This window comes from Vulpes lagopus, chromosome 1 (assembly GCF_018345385.1).
Source record: "Vulpes lagopus strain Blue_001 chromosome 1, ASM1834538v1, whole genome shotgun sequence".
Lineage (NCBI taxonomy): Eukaryota > Metazoa > Chordata > Mammalia > Carnivora > Canidae > Vulpes > Vulpes lagopus.
The window spans coordinates 105,566,201-105,580,750 of NC_054824.1; the positions used below are offsets into that span (position 1 = coordinate 105,566,201).

At 54.2% G+C, this 14,550-nt stretch overlaps 1 protein-coding gene across 7 annotated transcripts in view; it reads right to left on the reverse strand.

The window, feature by feature from the left end:
* Window positions 1–14,550, reverse strand: part of ZBTB7C (zinc finger and BTB domain containing 7C) — a 332,612-nt gene that overhangs the window by 148,978 nt on the left and 169,084 nt on the right. For all 7 annotated transcript variants that reach the window (XM_041759841.1, XM_041759832.1, XM_041759858.1 and 4 more), the window contains one exon: window positions 884–945. The gene's annotated coding sequence lies outside the window, so the exon portion shown is untranslated. The remainder of the gene's footprint in view (window positions 1–883; window positions 946–14,550) is intronic.

Genomic DNA, 14,550 nt, shown 5'->3' on the forward strand with positions numbered 1-14,550 from the left:
TCGTGAAGCCACTTCTAGCCCTTTACCACCTGGTCCTGCCCAGTGTCACCAGCATCCTTGTCCCTCCCCTTCAGACCTGTGGCTGTGACACCCTCCACACGGGTCTTTGAGCATCCCCAGCCTGGCACCTGTTTCTTCCACCCTTGGATGGCGTCCCTCCTCCATTGGCCTCTCTTCCAGCTCAAGCCCCTCTGTCCCCAGGAAGTGTGCCCTAAGTACTCCTGTCCCTAGCACTTCTGGCTGTGGTGTGGGCACCAGAGCGGACCGTGTGCTTGGTCACAAACATCTTTAATAATGTCACCTGCAGGTCTCTTCTCCTCCTACACTGGATTGAAAGTGCTTCTGAAATAGAGCCTAGGCTGCTGTCTTTCCTGTTGCCTCTCAGAGCCTCCAGCCAGTTCCAGGCACCTGGCGATTAGAAACAATGTCAGCTGGAGGAACGGATTGGGTTGTATGACTGCTCTTCGTTTAACACACTGGTAACTGGCCTGTAGGAGAATTCACAGTTCTAAGTAGGGCCCACCTAGCAGTGAACTCGGAATTGCACAAACTGGTTGTTTGTGGCTCCAGGGCAAAACAACGCGCATCGTGCTTACCCCGCCCACCCAAGAGTCTCGCTTTCCCCCAAAAACACCAACCAACCGACCCCAAGGGAGTGACTCTCTTTCCTGCACTGGTGGCTGGAGGGCAGAGCCTGGGTTCCAACCATCCACCTTCCATGCCAACGAGCCCTTACATTCCTGAGACCAGCCCCACCCAGCCAGACACACCTTACAGAACCGATGCCATCAAGGTCATGCTCCTTTCGCCAAAACAGGGAAACCCGCCTACTCCCAGGAACAGTGTCAAACCACAGACCTAAACAAGCGAAATTCATACTCACCAGCAGTGATGCCTTCCTCTTAAATTTCAGGCCAGCAGTTTCCCTGCAAACCTGCTCATTTCCTGCAAAGAGAAGAAAGGAATGGAGAAGCATATTAGCATCTGCTCTGGTATCCTCTGGCAGTTTGCTGGCCGACCTCGGGCTCCTGCACCCTCTCTCCTCCTTACTCCCCACGGCCCTCTCCCCTCCCAGGAACACAGTGTGCTGGCTGGGTGGGCGCCCCTGGCGCCCCACATGCCTCCCTCCCCCTCCGCGGCGCCATGCCAGCCTCCGATTGACCACTGCCTCCAATTCCCTGAAGGCGCTGGGCTTCTTCCCACTCCGGAGTGAGGCCTCCTCTTCTGTAGCATGGGGTTGCCTAGCAACCCCGTGCGCCAGCTCGGAAGGCCCTCCTAAATTGGACCTCACAGCACAGGGCATCTCCTTGTACAGCTGCTTGAATCTTAACAATCTGGCTCTGAATAATAACACAATGGTAATTGCATGCACGGGCCCCAAAATACATTTAAATAATGTTCAAGAGCTGACACACACCAACAAAGGCCAGAAAATGCATCGTGGAGGTTGACTGTAAGGCCAGGCGGGACGTTCGGTGCGGGAGCGAGTTGACAGGGAGGACTTGAGTTAATGACAATGCCAACCTGAACTGTGAATTCCCCTGCCTTTCTGCCTGAGTGTGTCACCACTTTAATGCACTTTAAGTGAGTTTGGGATCTGTAGAGGCAATTAATGCCCAGAGGTAGTGATGCTTCAAGACAGGATGCCCTTTAGCTCTTCTGCAGATACATGCGGGTTTGGGGAGGGTGCTGGAGGGGAGGGGAGAGGACAAGAAGGGAGGACAGGGCATGAGTGATGTCCCTTGGCTTCTACAGTCGTGGCTAAATACATCTTAGGAGGCGCGGGAGAGGACCTACCAAGCAAGAGCACAAAGCACTTGCCACCTCAGTGAGGGGCAAATTCGACACGACTGATGGATTTCAGGATGAGACACGAAGGCAGAGGGGCCTGAAGCCACTGACACGCGGCGTGGGGATGGCCGCATGCGCACAGGCCAGACTTCTGTGTGGGTCCCTGGCAGACAGGGACGGAGAGCCGCGCTCCAGGCACAGAGTCTCAGCACAGGGGACCTGGCAGGCTGAGCCGTTCTCTGTGGCGCCACGGCCGCGATGGCCCGGAGATCGGCCCCAATCATTTGAAAACCCGAAGCTCCTTTTTAAAAAGCTCCACACACTCCCATGAGGGACTTAGACCCTCACGCAGCCACGTTCACGGGAGTGTGACTCACCAAAGGACGTGCAAGCACCCTGGGTGTCAGCTGACAGACAAACGGATAAGCAAAATGTGGTCTCCGCGTGTGGCGGCATATCATGCAGCCGTGAAAAGGAAGAAAATCTGGCATGTGCTATGACACGGATAAACCTTGAGAGTGTCACGCCAAGTGACATAAGCCAGGCACCAAAAAGACAAGCATCATGTGACTCCACTTACTCTGACATCATCATAGAGTAGGGATCACCAAGGACTGCGGGGAGGGGACATGGGGAGGCAGCATTTGGTCACACAGCAGTGTGAATATACGTAACAGCCGTACACCTGAGAACAGTCGGCATGGTCGCCTTTGTGATCTAGATTTCACTACGATTTTTAGAAACACCCCCCACCCCCAACACACACACTCCAGTAGTCAGTCCAACACATGCAGTCTACAAGACTTTTGTCCATCTTCACCTTGGAGGTCAACACGGCCTTCGTCATTCATAAGCTCAGCAGGGAGGCCACCACTGGGCCCAGGAGAACCCCCGGACAGGGTCACTCTGGGCAGGAACCCCTGGACAGGGTGACTCTGGGCAGGGAACCCCCGGACAAGGTATCTCCTGGCAGGGAAGCCCTGGACAGGGTGACTCCGGGCAGGGAACCAAGGCTCGTCCGCATGGGAGCTGGCATGGCGCAGGGTCCAATGGAGATAGCTGAGCACCACCAGCAGGATTTTCCTGCTCCCGCATCCTCAAGTCCAGGCAACACTGCCCGCCCCCCCCAGAACGTGGCCTTGCCTGCCCACCAGCTCCGCCCCTCACGTCCTCTGCCTGCTTCCTGCTCCAGGAGCCTCTGCCCCGTGACACTCTTTCCTCTGCCCTGTGCTGCCTCTGAGCCGGCCCCCTGCCCAGCCCCTCCCCTGTCATCACGCCCTCCACCTCCTCTGAATGCTGCAGACGCAGCCAAACGTGGTGCAGGGACTTGAGTTCATGTCCCAAAGTCTTGCGGGGATTGTCACCAAGACTGCAGCTCAGGGCTGAGCGTCCAAGGGGCCATTCCTTCCTGGCTCTGGGAGGAAGCGCTGCCCGCTCCCCTCCCCAGGGAACCTGACCTCGGTGGAGGGAAGCACACCAGTGGGTTGCTGAGCCCTGGAGCGACAGATGCCTCAGGTCAGTTAGAGGTGGAACTGGCAGTGCACGATAAACGACGGAGATTTACAGATTGCATTAATTTGGAAAGGTCATTAGAGCAAACAGCTTCTCCAAGTGAAAGTGAATAGTGTGGATTGGTTTTTTTCAGTGTCCTGAATTTGTTTTTTTGTTGTTGTTGTTGTTTTTCTTGGAATGTGCTTGAAAAGCTCAAAAAACAGTGTCATGAGCTAAAAAAAAAGGGGGGGGAAATCCAGGCTCCTGAGGCAAGAGGAGGCCCATGAATGAGAGCTCTGGACAAGCCTCTGCCTTTCTCAGAGCCTGCATCTCGGCACCTGTAAGAGGAGTGATCGCTAAGCTCCTTCCAACTTAAAATTTAAAAAAAAAATTTATGATATGAGGTAAGCATGTGATGTTAGCAAGTTTCCAAGCTAACGGTTAAGTCCCCTCTCCAGCCCTCCCATCCTCCCAGGTGTGGGACTCCCCTGCCCCTCCAGGTAGTGCTCCGCAGCCAGGACAGGAGCCTTCTAATGATCTCAGGTGGCTTCCCGGATCCTGACCTGGAGGCTCTCTCAAAACCCCGACAACCCAGCTACCTGGTTCTCGCTCATTAGATCATTAAGGGATGCTCCGGACTAATGACTTGTTTTCTCGAATCTCCAGGAATGGCTGGGAATGGGCCAAGGGGTAGCATCTGGGCTCTGTCCGCCTGGCCCCTGGCTCCAGGACTGGCTGGTGCGGTCTGTCAGGAGCCAGGCCCCCGCAGGCAGATGCCGCTGGTTCTCCCGAGGCGCCGGGGCAAGCAGCATTCACGGAGTGGCAGGCTCTGCCTCCAGCCTGCTGTCACGGGGACAGACGGTGGGCCCCCGACCAGACTGCACAGGCCCACGGGCCTGCCCCCTGCCGCCTCACCTCCCTTCTGCCCACCGGAAGGCGGGATGCGCACATCACCCAGCTCCCACCTCCAGACCCCTGGCGGCCTGAGCAGCAGCAAGGAGACTGGGTATGAATCAGGGCTGTGGAACTCACAGTCCAATCCTAATACAAACATCAACATCAGGATTAGTTAATATTAACTAATATTTGGGTGATGCGTTCTTATTGAAAGAGTATTTTCCCACTTGCTCGTTGGGCAGGCAGGATAGCCTCGATGCATTTACTGAGCACCTGCTGTATCCCCGGGGCTCTTTGCTGTCCCCGGGGGGGATGCAGACTGTGAAAAGGCATCTCCTGCCCGCAGACTCCCTCCAGGATGGTTGGGAGCTGGGAAGTTGGAGGCAGAGAGAAGCTGCGTAACCTTCTCAGAGGCACCGCTCAAACCGAGCCCTCGGACGCGGAGGCCCTTCCCAATCATTTCTGCACGGCCTGTGAGTCTAGTGTGAAATTCGGCCTGCACGACGTCACCCCGAAGGGATCGGCCAGCAGACAGCATGGTTTGGGGGCTGTGCAGTTTATGCCCCAAATGAACCAAAGCCTGGGATGTCAGGCCACGGTGGCCCTGGATACCCTAGAGGGGCAAACCCCAGCCCAGGTATAGGCCAGAGTTGACTGCAGACATGGCCTTGACCTCCCATGGCCCCTCTGCTCATGGAGAAGCGCCCTTCCTCCATCAGAAGGGCTGCGGAGACGCTGCCTTGAGAACCAGTGCAAATTATTATTATATTTTGTCTGCACTAATCTTTGTTTTCTAGGAGCTGCCACAGCACTTACAGTCAGCACACAACACAAACTGATGTTGTTCTCCTGAGGGTCTTTATTGGCTTTTTGAAAAAGCAGAACGTCCATGCTTGGAGGAGCCCTATCAATCCCTTAATGCACAGCCAGGGAGATGATTTACCCCAAGCAAGTCATGCCAAAGATAAAATCAGAACCAGGACCCAGGTGCCTAGACTCCCACCAGGCTGGGGCCTGCAGACACGCACCCTCCAAGGTGCGAATGTAGGCTCCGGCGGGGTCCTGCTCACCGTGAGCCCCCACGGCAGCCCCTGGGTGAGCATGCGTGGCCTGCACGGTGGCTAGCACAGGCACATTGCCTTCTCCGCCCCCTCGATGACACTTGAGTCATCAGCTCTGCCTCCTAGCCTTGGGTTGTGAGCCTCCCAGGGAGGGGCAGAGGCCACACAGGAGGTACCACTGGGGACAGAAAGATCACAGTCCCTGTTGCCCGGCCCTGCGGCTCTCAGGAGGCTACCACATGTCATGGTTTGGGGCAAGGCTGACCCTGTGGTGCCACCTTTTGCAAGCGACTTAACCTCTCTCTGCCTCCGATTTTCCCCAGCAACACAGGCCAGGATGAGGGTGCCTGTTTCCTACTTCACGAGGGTGAAGTGAGAATTAAGTGAGAACATGGAGGGAACACGAGAGGCACAGGGCCTGGCACCTGTGTGTTCTCAGGTGAGCTCGGGGACCAGAGTTCTCCTGGCACGTCAGCTCCATGAAGATGGAGCCAATCGCGAGAGGCTGACACACCACACATTGCCGGCGCTACAGTGTCTGGAGACAGTAAGACCGGTGGTCACCAGGGGAAGAGAAGATGAACAAGTAGGTGGACCCCAGGGGATTTTTAGGCAGTGACGCTATCCTGCACGACACCACAGCAGTAGATACATGCCACTGTACATTCTCGAAATTCATAAAACTGTACGAGGAGGGGTAAATTCTCCTATAAACTATGCACTTTAGTCAATAATGACGTGGCAATATCGGCTCATCAGCTGCAACAAATGTATACACACGATTGGGACAGGTTACTAATGGGAGGCTGGGGAGGAGGGCGAGGTTAGGGGGCCAATGGGAACTTTCTGTTTTCTGCTTAATTTTCCTAAAAACCTAAAACACCTCTAAAAAAATGATCAAGTCTATTAATTTTTTTTTTTTGGATCAACCTCACCAAAACACAAAATACTCAGAGCCCTTGGGTATACAGGGCACCACAAAGCCCCACTGGGCATCCAGTGGTGTCCCAGCCCATCCACACCAGTCCTCCCAGGGTGAAGCACAACTGCATCCGGTGTCCAGCTGAGATGTCAGAGGCAATGTGGGGAGGCTGAGTGGGGAGGCCAACAGGACCAAGACCCCCTGCAACCTGGACACCTCTGGCTACTGGGCAGTGACTCCGCCTTCATTGATCCTTCTGGAACACACAGCCTTGTGTGTCTTCCACCCTTCCAACCTTCCTCCAGCCTCCCCGACAGCCAGACTCCTGGGCTTCTCCTGCATCCCCGACCTCCAACACCAATATCATAGAGGCTCCATAAACATTCGCCGAATTAAATAGTAACCATCTGAATGCCTCTTGCTTTCCCCCTCTGGGGAAAGAGTGTGACTATAAGCCTCCTTAAACCCCCAGCAAAGGAGCAGCTGAACAGTAAACAGCAGAGTTCAGGCCCATGTAACACACCCCAGGGGAGACACTGCGTTCAGTCATGGGGCCCCTGGCCACGTCTAGACGGTGGAGCTCTGAGAGGCCTCCCCCCACCGGCATGACTGGCACTTGCCGGCCTGCTGGGCCCCAAGCCCCCATCTAGCAGGATGCACGAGCCCCTGCTCTACCTGGAAGTGGCCTGAGATGGGGTGGCAAGTGCATGGAGTCACCTCTGAGCAGCCTGGAGTGGCAGCAGGCAGGTCAAAGCACAGTGAAGCCCTCAGCCCCGGGGGGCCCAACATAGGGGTGCTTCGGGAGCACTGAGGTCCAGACCCCCCCCCCCCCCCACACACACACAGCTGGACAGCAAGCGGTTTGGGCTGGTCTGATTCTGAGAAAGGAGGGCAGTGTGTGTGTTGCTGGGAAAAGCATCTTCTAAGGCTACTGAATCTTCCTTCAGTCACTGTGTTGGGGGGATGGCCCCTTAGAAGTCTGAATTTCTGTGACCTTAGCCTTTTTAAAATAACTCCACAAAGGAGGGAAGGCTGAGCCGAGAGCCAAAGCCAACAGTGGGGTCCGGCCCAGGTAGGCAGGGGAGGGGAGGAGAGCCTGTCCAAGGATCGAAGGGCCCATCTCCCTAGTCAGGCTGCCCGGCCCAGCCTGGCTACTCAGTCACACACATTTTATTTTTTCTGGCCTCAGGGAAGTGTTCCTGGGGCGGGCAGATCTGACCAAGGTCGGCCAGCAGGGAAGGGCCTGGACCAGCTGAGTCACAGTAGTGCACACCCCCCCCCCGAGAAGGTGGGGTCCACGGCCCCACCTCGGCCTTTTATTCTCCATGTTCTCAAATCCCTGACATGGCATGGGATGCCACCCCCTTTTTAACCTTCCTCATCAAAGTCTTTTTCCCTGTATCCAGCCTTCCCTATATCAGGGATCCCATAGAGAGCAAAAGTTCACATTCAACTTAAATGCCATCCAACCAACCAACCAACTCACCAACCAGCCAACCTCAAGTATCAGTAGCATCTACAAGTCACAGGAGAGGGAGTACTCTCCAGAGGAGAGTGGACATTTCCTATTTGGAGTCATTCGCCATTCTTTGCCCCTTCCCCTTGGCAAGAGAATTCCAATTCCCCCCCTCAAATTACTCCCTGCTTCCCCCATTGACAGTGTGCTTCAAGGGCAGCTGTGGTTGGCTTAAGTCAACTAGCTTAGCTCAGCAGCTTGGTCATGGTGACTGGACACATTCTATGATGCAAGATGCAAGTAGATGTTCGCTGGGGATGTCTTGGGGAGAAAGCTCCATCTTTAGAGATGTGGAGGGTGCGTGTAGGGTCTGACGCTGCTGTGGCCATCTTGTCACCATGAGCCCGAGGGCAATGCTGAGCTACGAGGAAAATGGAACTGCAGGCTTGAAGAAATGACTTCCGAAGATCACCCTGCTTCTGGACTTCTCATTTACATTCCCCTTTAGTGTTTTTTAATTCGTCGATTTTAAAAATCAAACTAATGCCTATGCATGGCTTGAAAAAAAAAAAAAAAGAAGTAATAAAGGGCCAACCATGAAAACCAGCGGTCCCATTCCCAGACCTCCCCATACCGAGTCCCGGTTCCCAGGGACGCCGCTCCCAACTGCTTCAGCTCTCTTGTGCTCTGCACTGCCGTGTTCCTAAGTGACACGCCGCGTTCCGCGTTCACCAGCTGGGGCTGCCATACCAGAATGCTGCAGATCGGGCTTAAACCATGGAGGTTTCGTTCCTGTGGCCCTGGAGGCTGGACATCCAAGATCAGAGGGCCGAGCAGTTCGGTTCATGGTGTGAGTGGCCCTGCTTCCCAGCTTACAGGAAGCCAACAGCCTTCTGACTCAGTAACGGGGGCATGAGCTCTCTGCCATCTCCTCTTACAAGGTCACTTATCCTAAGGGACCCGGGCTCCATCCGAGTGACCTCACTTAACCTTCATTACTTCTTTACCTCCAATACAGCCTCACTTGGGGCCGGGAGCGTGGTTAGGGCTTCAACTTATGAACTGAGGGGTGGGGGACACACTTTACTTCATGGCACACGCCACATGCCACTATTGCTGGATTTCCCGCTTGGGGCCGTCACCAGTTAGTGCTCTGTAACGGAATCTGAGGCTTTGTCGCTCTTGGGCCACCTCTACTAAATGCCTGTTTCTGGTCTCTGCATTTCCCAACAGAGTGATGCCACCACCTTGGGTCAATCAGTCGCCAGTGCCTCCAGTGTCCCTGACTGTGCAGACAGTGCGCATGGAGGGGCTACCTGGTAATAGCTCTTCTCTTGCATAACTTACCAACCCCAGGGTTAAAAATGGTTTCCTGTGCGCCTAACACCCCACTTGGGGTTTCCCCCTCCAGCCCAGAGCTGAGCCTTCTGCCCATCGTCACCTGGAAATTCTTAATTAAGTCCCTCTGTGTCCGGCTCCTGTACCACATGGACTTCTATCGCCATCAGCAAAGTGGCCGGACACAACAGAATTTATGACCTTCCCATTCTGGAGTTCCAAAGTCTGAAATGGGCCTCACCGGGTTAAATCAAGGGCTTGGCAGGGCTGCGCTCCCCCCAAGGATCCATCTCCTGGTCTTTTCTGGCTTCCCGAGGATGCCCACGTCCCTTAGCTCGTGGCCTTGCCTCCACCCTCAAAGCCAGCAACCTGGGAGGGCCCTCCCCACACAGCACTACTGTCACTGGCACTCCGGCCTTGTCCTTGCCCCCCCCCAGCCCCCTGGTGACCACCCTCATGCTATCTGCACCCCAAATACCCTCCTGCCCATCGCTTCGCATTTTCACAAGCCCTGGAGATGCGGCTGTGGACATTTTCTAGTGTCCATTCTCTTGTCTCCCACATACACCATTCGTGTCTGGGTCTAATGCTCCTGTGTGTCCATGGTGCAGATCTTCCCCGTGTAGTTTTCTGAGAAGGAGGGACATCACCCAAGACCATGCCTGTCCTAATAACTTCCTGATAACTTGCTCTCCTACGGCGTCTTTGCTCCCTGTTTCTGGAACCCCCTCCTGGCAGCCCTCCTGGATCGAGCCTCTCATATTCTTTTTTTTTTCCTCTCCTAGTTTCTACGGTGTTGTCCTCGTTCCCTACTGAGAAAGTCCCTCAGCCCTACCTTTCAAATCTCCTAATGAACTTTTAATTTCTGCTATGATATGTTTAATTTCTCAGAGTTGTTCCTTATTCTTTTAATATTCCCTTTTTACAACCCCCTGGGCTTATTTTATGGATGCACTATCTCCTCTTACTTCTCTGAGGACATTAATTACACTTTTATGGAAGTTTTCTTCTGCTCAGGTTTGACTCTACTAACTCGAGCTCTTGTTTTTTTTCCTGTGAACTTGGTTTCTTTTTGTCCCCCCTTTTTTCTTTCTTCTTCTCTGTTACAACTTTTCCTTTAACAAATGCCAGGTGATCCTTGACCATATTAATTCTTAAGAGTGAGACACTCATAAGTTGGTGATTTCTCTTTGGGGGACTGGATAGAGTTCTGGTCATTTCTTTGGGGGACCGTATGCACACACACATGTATGTACATATACACACATATAAACGTGAACACACAAACGTACATATATATTCCTTACACACCTATGCACATGTACGAATTCACATGTGTATTCACACACACACACACACACTCATCCAATGAATGAGGAGGCCTTTATACCTGGTGGGTCAGTCTGCCTGCAAGGGCAGCTTGTGATCATCCTGCCCGGGGAACGGACACTGAGCTGCAAAACAGCTGGAAGTCCCACGTCTCCAGGATGCAGTCATAAATTCTCTCATTTTGAGTAAAGTGCTCAAACTTGCTCTCAGGTGTCTTAGAGTCCAGAACTTCCCTGGATCATGTCCTTTGGGAACCCACCCCTAAACCAAGGAGGAGACGTTGTGGGAGGGGATCTGGGGTCTGATAAAAATTCTTGATGCAGACTTTCAAGCAAGTCATGTTTTCAAACCCATGCCTCACCTCATCTTTGGAAGTATCTAAAATTCCTGCTTCTGGTCTATTTGAGAGTTTGAGGCAAGACCAAGATGGATGCTTCTAGAGCTTTCTTCTCACTACCCTCACTTGGGTTCCAGACGTCGTCTCTGCTACAACATCCATCTACTGATTGTCCAGCCTCCATGGTCTTATTGACATCTCTCACCTGCTGTCTTCTCTTCCCTGTGCTCCCCTGTCCTGTGGAGTTGGGCTTTGCCATTTTGCCCAAGGCCATGGGTAGGGGGGATGATTAGAAAGGGGGCAGAGATAAATGTGGCCAAGTCACCATGTTTAACTGGCAGTCTCTCCTTGATCTTTGGGAGGCTCTGGCTGGGGTTTCTGGTACATGGACCAGACTGCATCCTGCTTCACACACCACTGCATCACGGGCTCTTGGCTGCAGCTTCGGGCACACACTCACCAACCCTCCCTGGGCAGCCAGTTCCTGGCACTGCTTACTTTGGGGTTCCGAGGCCCCTCTCCAGCGCCAGGAGCTTCTAGTATGTTCTACTTGCTCTTGTTAATGGCTCTCAGCTCCTACTCCCATTGGAAGAGCTCCTCTACCCCGCTCCAGCCACGCACGATAACTGGAAGCCCCTGTCCACAGCTAGCAGGACCTCCACATGGCAGGCATAGGGATCTTCCAAGAGTTTCTACTGAGTGGATGGGTCAGGAAGAGCCATCAAAGAAGCCCTAGAGGCACATGTGACAAAATCACCTGCATCTCCCTACATCACATGTCAGGTAGTTCTCCCCAGACACATTTTGGGACCACACTACACACACAGTCCTGGTGAGCTGGAGAGCGGCCCCATGAGGTCAATGGTCATAGTGGAGGCTGTACCTGTGCCAGATGAAGAGGGCAGATCTAAGCCTGCCTAAAGGGACAGGATCGTCCATACCCCACCACATCAACCACCAGCAGGGTGGCCACAGGCACTTGGTATAAAATCTGGAACCAGGGGCCAGTTTTTGGCCTACTACTACAGCTTTCATATAAATAGTATTAATATCCACAGAGTCACTAGGCTAGAGTCTTCCCGCAGAAAGATGCCCGTTAGTAGGAAAAGGATCCTGTGATCAGAAACACTCTGCCTTCACGAAAGCATGGGCCAGAGGGGCCATCAGCCTCGCTCTCATCGCCTCTCAGCCTCCGTCCAATAGCAAAGTCTAAATCACAGCCCTGTGGTCCAACTGGCCTTGGGGGCAGGTAAATAAGTGGGTGTGTTCCTTGTAGGGCAGCTGACATCCAGCGCAGGGGAGAGGCCGGGGGAGGCTGCCCATGCCTCGGGGTGGGTGCAGATGCGGACATGCCCAGAGCAGGACAGGCTGTGCACCTGTGCAGGTGAACTCAGCTCCCTTACACCAGGGGATCTGAACAGCCTAACACCTCGGGTCTCACCTCCATCCCCTAGAGGCTTTGTTGTTGAAGTACATCGTTTTCACAAAGCAGACCACTCCCTCTCCAAGGGGCCCCCTTCTCCCCAGGGTGCACGATCTCTGCTCCTCAGAGATTCAGATGCTCAACACCGGGCATGCTCAAAAGGACAGTCACCTCTTTTTCAATGATTTTTTTCTTTTTAAACAAAGACGATAAAGGAAATCCCCACCCTCTCCCAATAGCCATGCTTTGGTGCCTGGAAGCACATTCACAAAATAAAAATCCAGGGGACTGGCAGGCCACTGAGGGGATTGTTCTGCATCCTAATAAACTGGACCAAATCTCCTCTGTTGGCCGTTCCCACGATGCTGTTACCTCGGATCCATCCCCGTCCATGCCCTGACAAGCCCGTGATGGAGCCCCGGTGATTCACAACTTTGGGTTTTCGATGCATCTTCTTTGTGCCCCTTTCTGGAACCCTGCCCCTCCTCCCACCCACCCTCCAGTTGCTCTGGCTTTCCTCGGCCCCTTCCTTCCATCTTTTCCAGAGTCACCTCCTTTGTCCTGGCCCCCAAGCATCTCTTTCTTTTAAAAATTCATTATGAAATAGTATAGACATATGAAAAGGCATAAAATAATTTAACAAACACCCGTGTGCCCCCCACCCCCACCCCACCCAGCTGTGTGGATAAAAGGCAGCTCTTCCTCATTCTGGGCCCCAGGCCTTCACTGGCACCAAAGTTCCTAGCAGCCTTTGTTCCATTTTTCCTTGGAAAAAGCCCAGGCTGCTGCAGAAATCCAAGGCATACCCAGCTGTCACCTAGGCTCTCTGTATTAATTCCATCTCTAGCCTTCATGGGTGCAGCTCCCCCACCCCCCAGGCTGTCTTCATCCTTTGTGACTTGTCTGTGTCCCTATCCCAAGGGGAGGGGCTTGCCCCTACTTAGGGAGGGGCTTGCCTACTTAGAAGTCTTGAGCAGGTCAGTGGAGAGCTGAGAGTTGGCACAGGGACTTTCACTGGTGGGGGGGGGAGAGGGGGACACCCCAGGGCGGGACCACGTGCTTCCTCCCTACACCCCTTCCTTTGTGCATCAGGGATGGGGTGCAGGAGCTGGGGAAGAGGTGGGACAGGGGGACAATCTGCCTTCCGTGGTCTTGCATTGTCTTGGGGATAGTGCATGCAGAGGCAGCCCAAAACCAGGTGGGGGTAGGCTGGAATCAGGGGGCTGCAGCGAGCAGAGGTATCTGCCTGTGTGGTGAGAACGGTGGGCGCTGAGGCTGGGGAGCCTGGGAAAGATTGCAGTCAGCACTCTGAGATGCTGTGGGGGTGTGAGATTGAGAGAGACAAAGGGAAGCTGAACCTTCCAGGTGAGAGGAGAATTAGCGAGGGTTGGGGGTGGGGGTAAGAGTGGTACAGAGAAAGGGAGCCCAGTCAGGCTGGAAAGGCAGGCAGGGTGAGCCCCCTTCCCAGACTCAGGTGACGGTGGGCTGGGGGGTGGGTGTTGATGCTGAGAAGTTAGGGCACCCCACCCCCGTCAGGCCTGCCTTTGTCCTCAACTCCGATTTCAAGGAGGATACATGTGTTTGTCACTGCTTCCCAGCCCTCCCCACCCCCGCTCCTGCCACACAGCCCCCTGGGAGGACGCAGAAGGGCAGAGCCAACTATCGATCATGTTGCTGACATTGGCCTAGCCTGAGCAGAGGGTGTCACTGCACACCATCTCACCTGCAGCCTGCCCCAGGAGACAGGGGTGCCCACATAGCCAGGACAGGGGGACACTGCTTAGTACCCATGGCCCCAAGCAGGGATGAGGTTCAAGGAGGAGGTGCACACCTCACTTCAGGAATCTCCAGGCTGGAGCTCACCACCACCTCCCCAGCCATGCTCCTCAGCTTGTCCTCCACCTCGCCACCTGCCCCGGGCCCTCACCCGCATGCCCATGGTCCAGCACGATGGTCAGGCCCTGGAGTGTTAGGGCACAAATGTCTGGCTTTGGTCCTATCTTCCTCTGCCTTATGAGTCTTCACCCCTTCTGTGCCCAGGGCCCTCATCTGCTGCCTCCGTCTGCCCTCACCTTCCTAGCAAAGTCACAGTCCGTTTGCTGAGGCGTAAGTGGCTGAAAACAATACAGAGGGTGTCTCCTAAGGTGGTTACAATTCAGTGGAGTCAAAGTCCTAACTCAAAGTGGTATCTCAGGCAGCACCACCGGAACCACACAGGCCAGGGACCACATACTTCACCGATGCTGGACGTGGAGGGCTCCTCTGGGAGCTCTTGGCTTAAAACCCACCCCACTTAGGGAAGCCTGAAGCTGCTAAGAAGAAAATAGCAGTTTGGGTCCATTTTAAGAATGCTCCAAGATATGGAAGAATGGACTTTCTCATCTCCTCCTGATTCTAGAAACATTGTCTAGAGTAGCCAACAGCAGGGACCTAGCTCTGTGAAGCTGTGACCACCTCCAGGTTGAATCTTTGAGGACCACCTCCCCTCTGGAGCTGCAGCAGTAG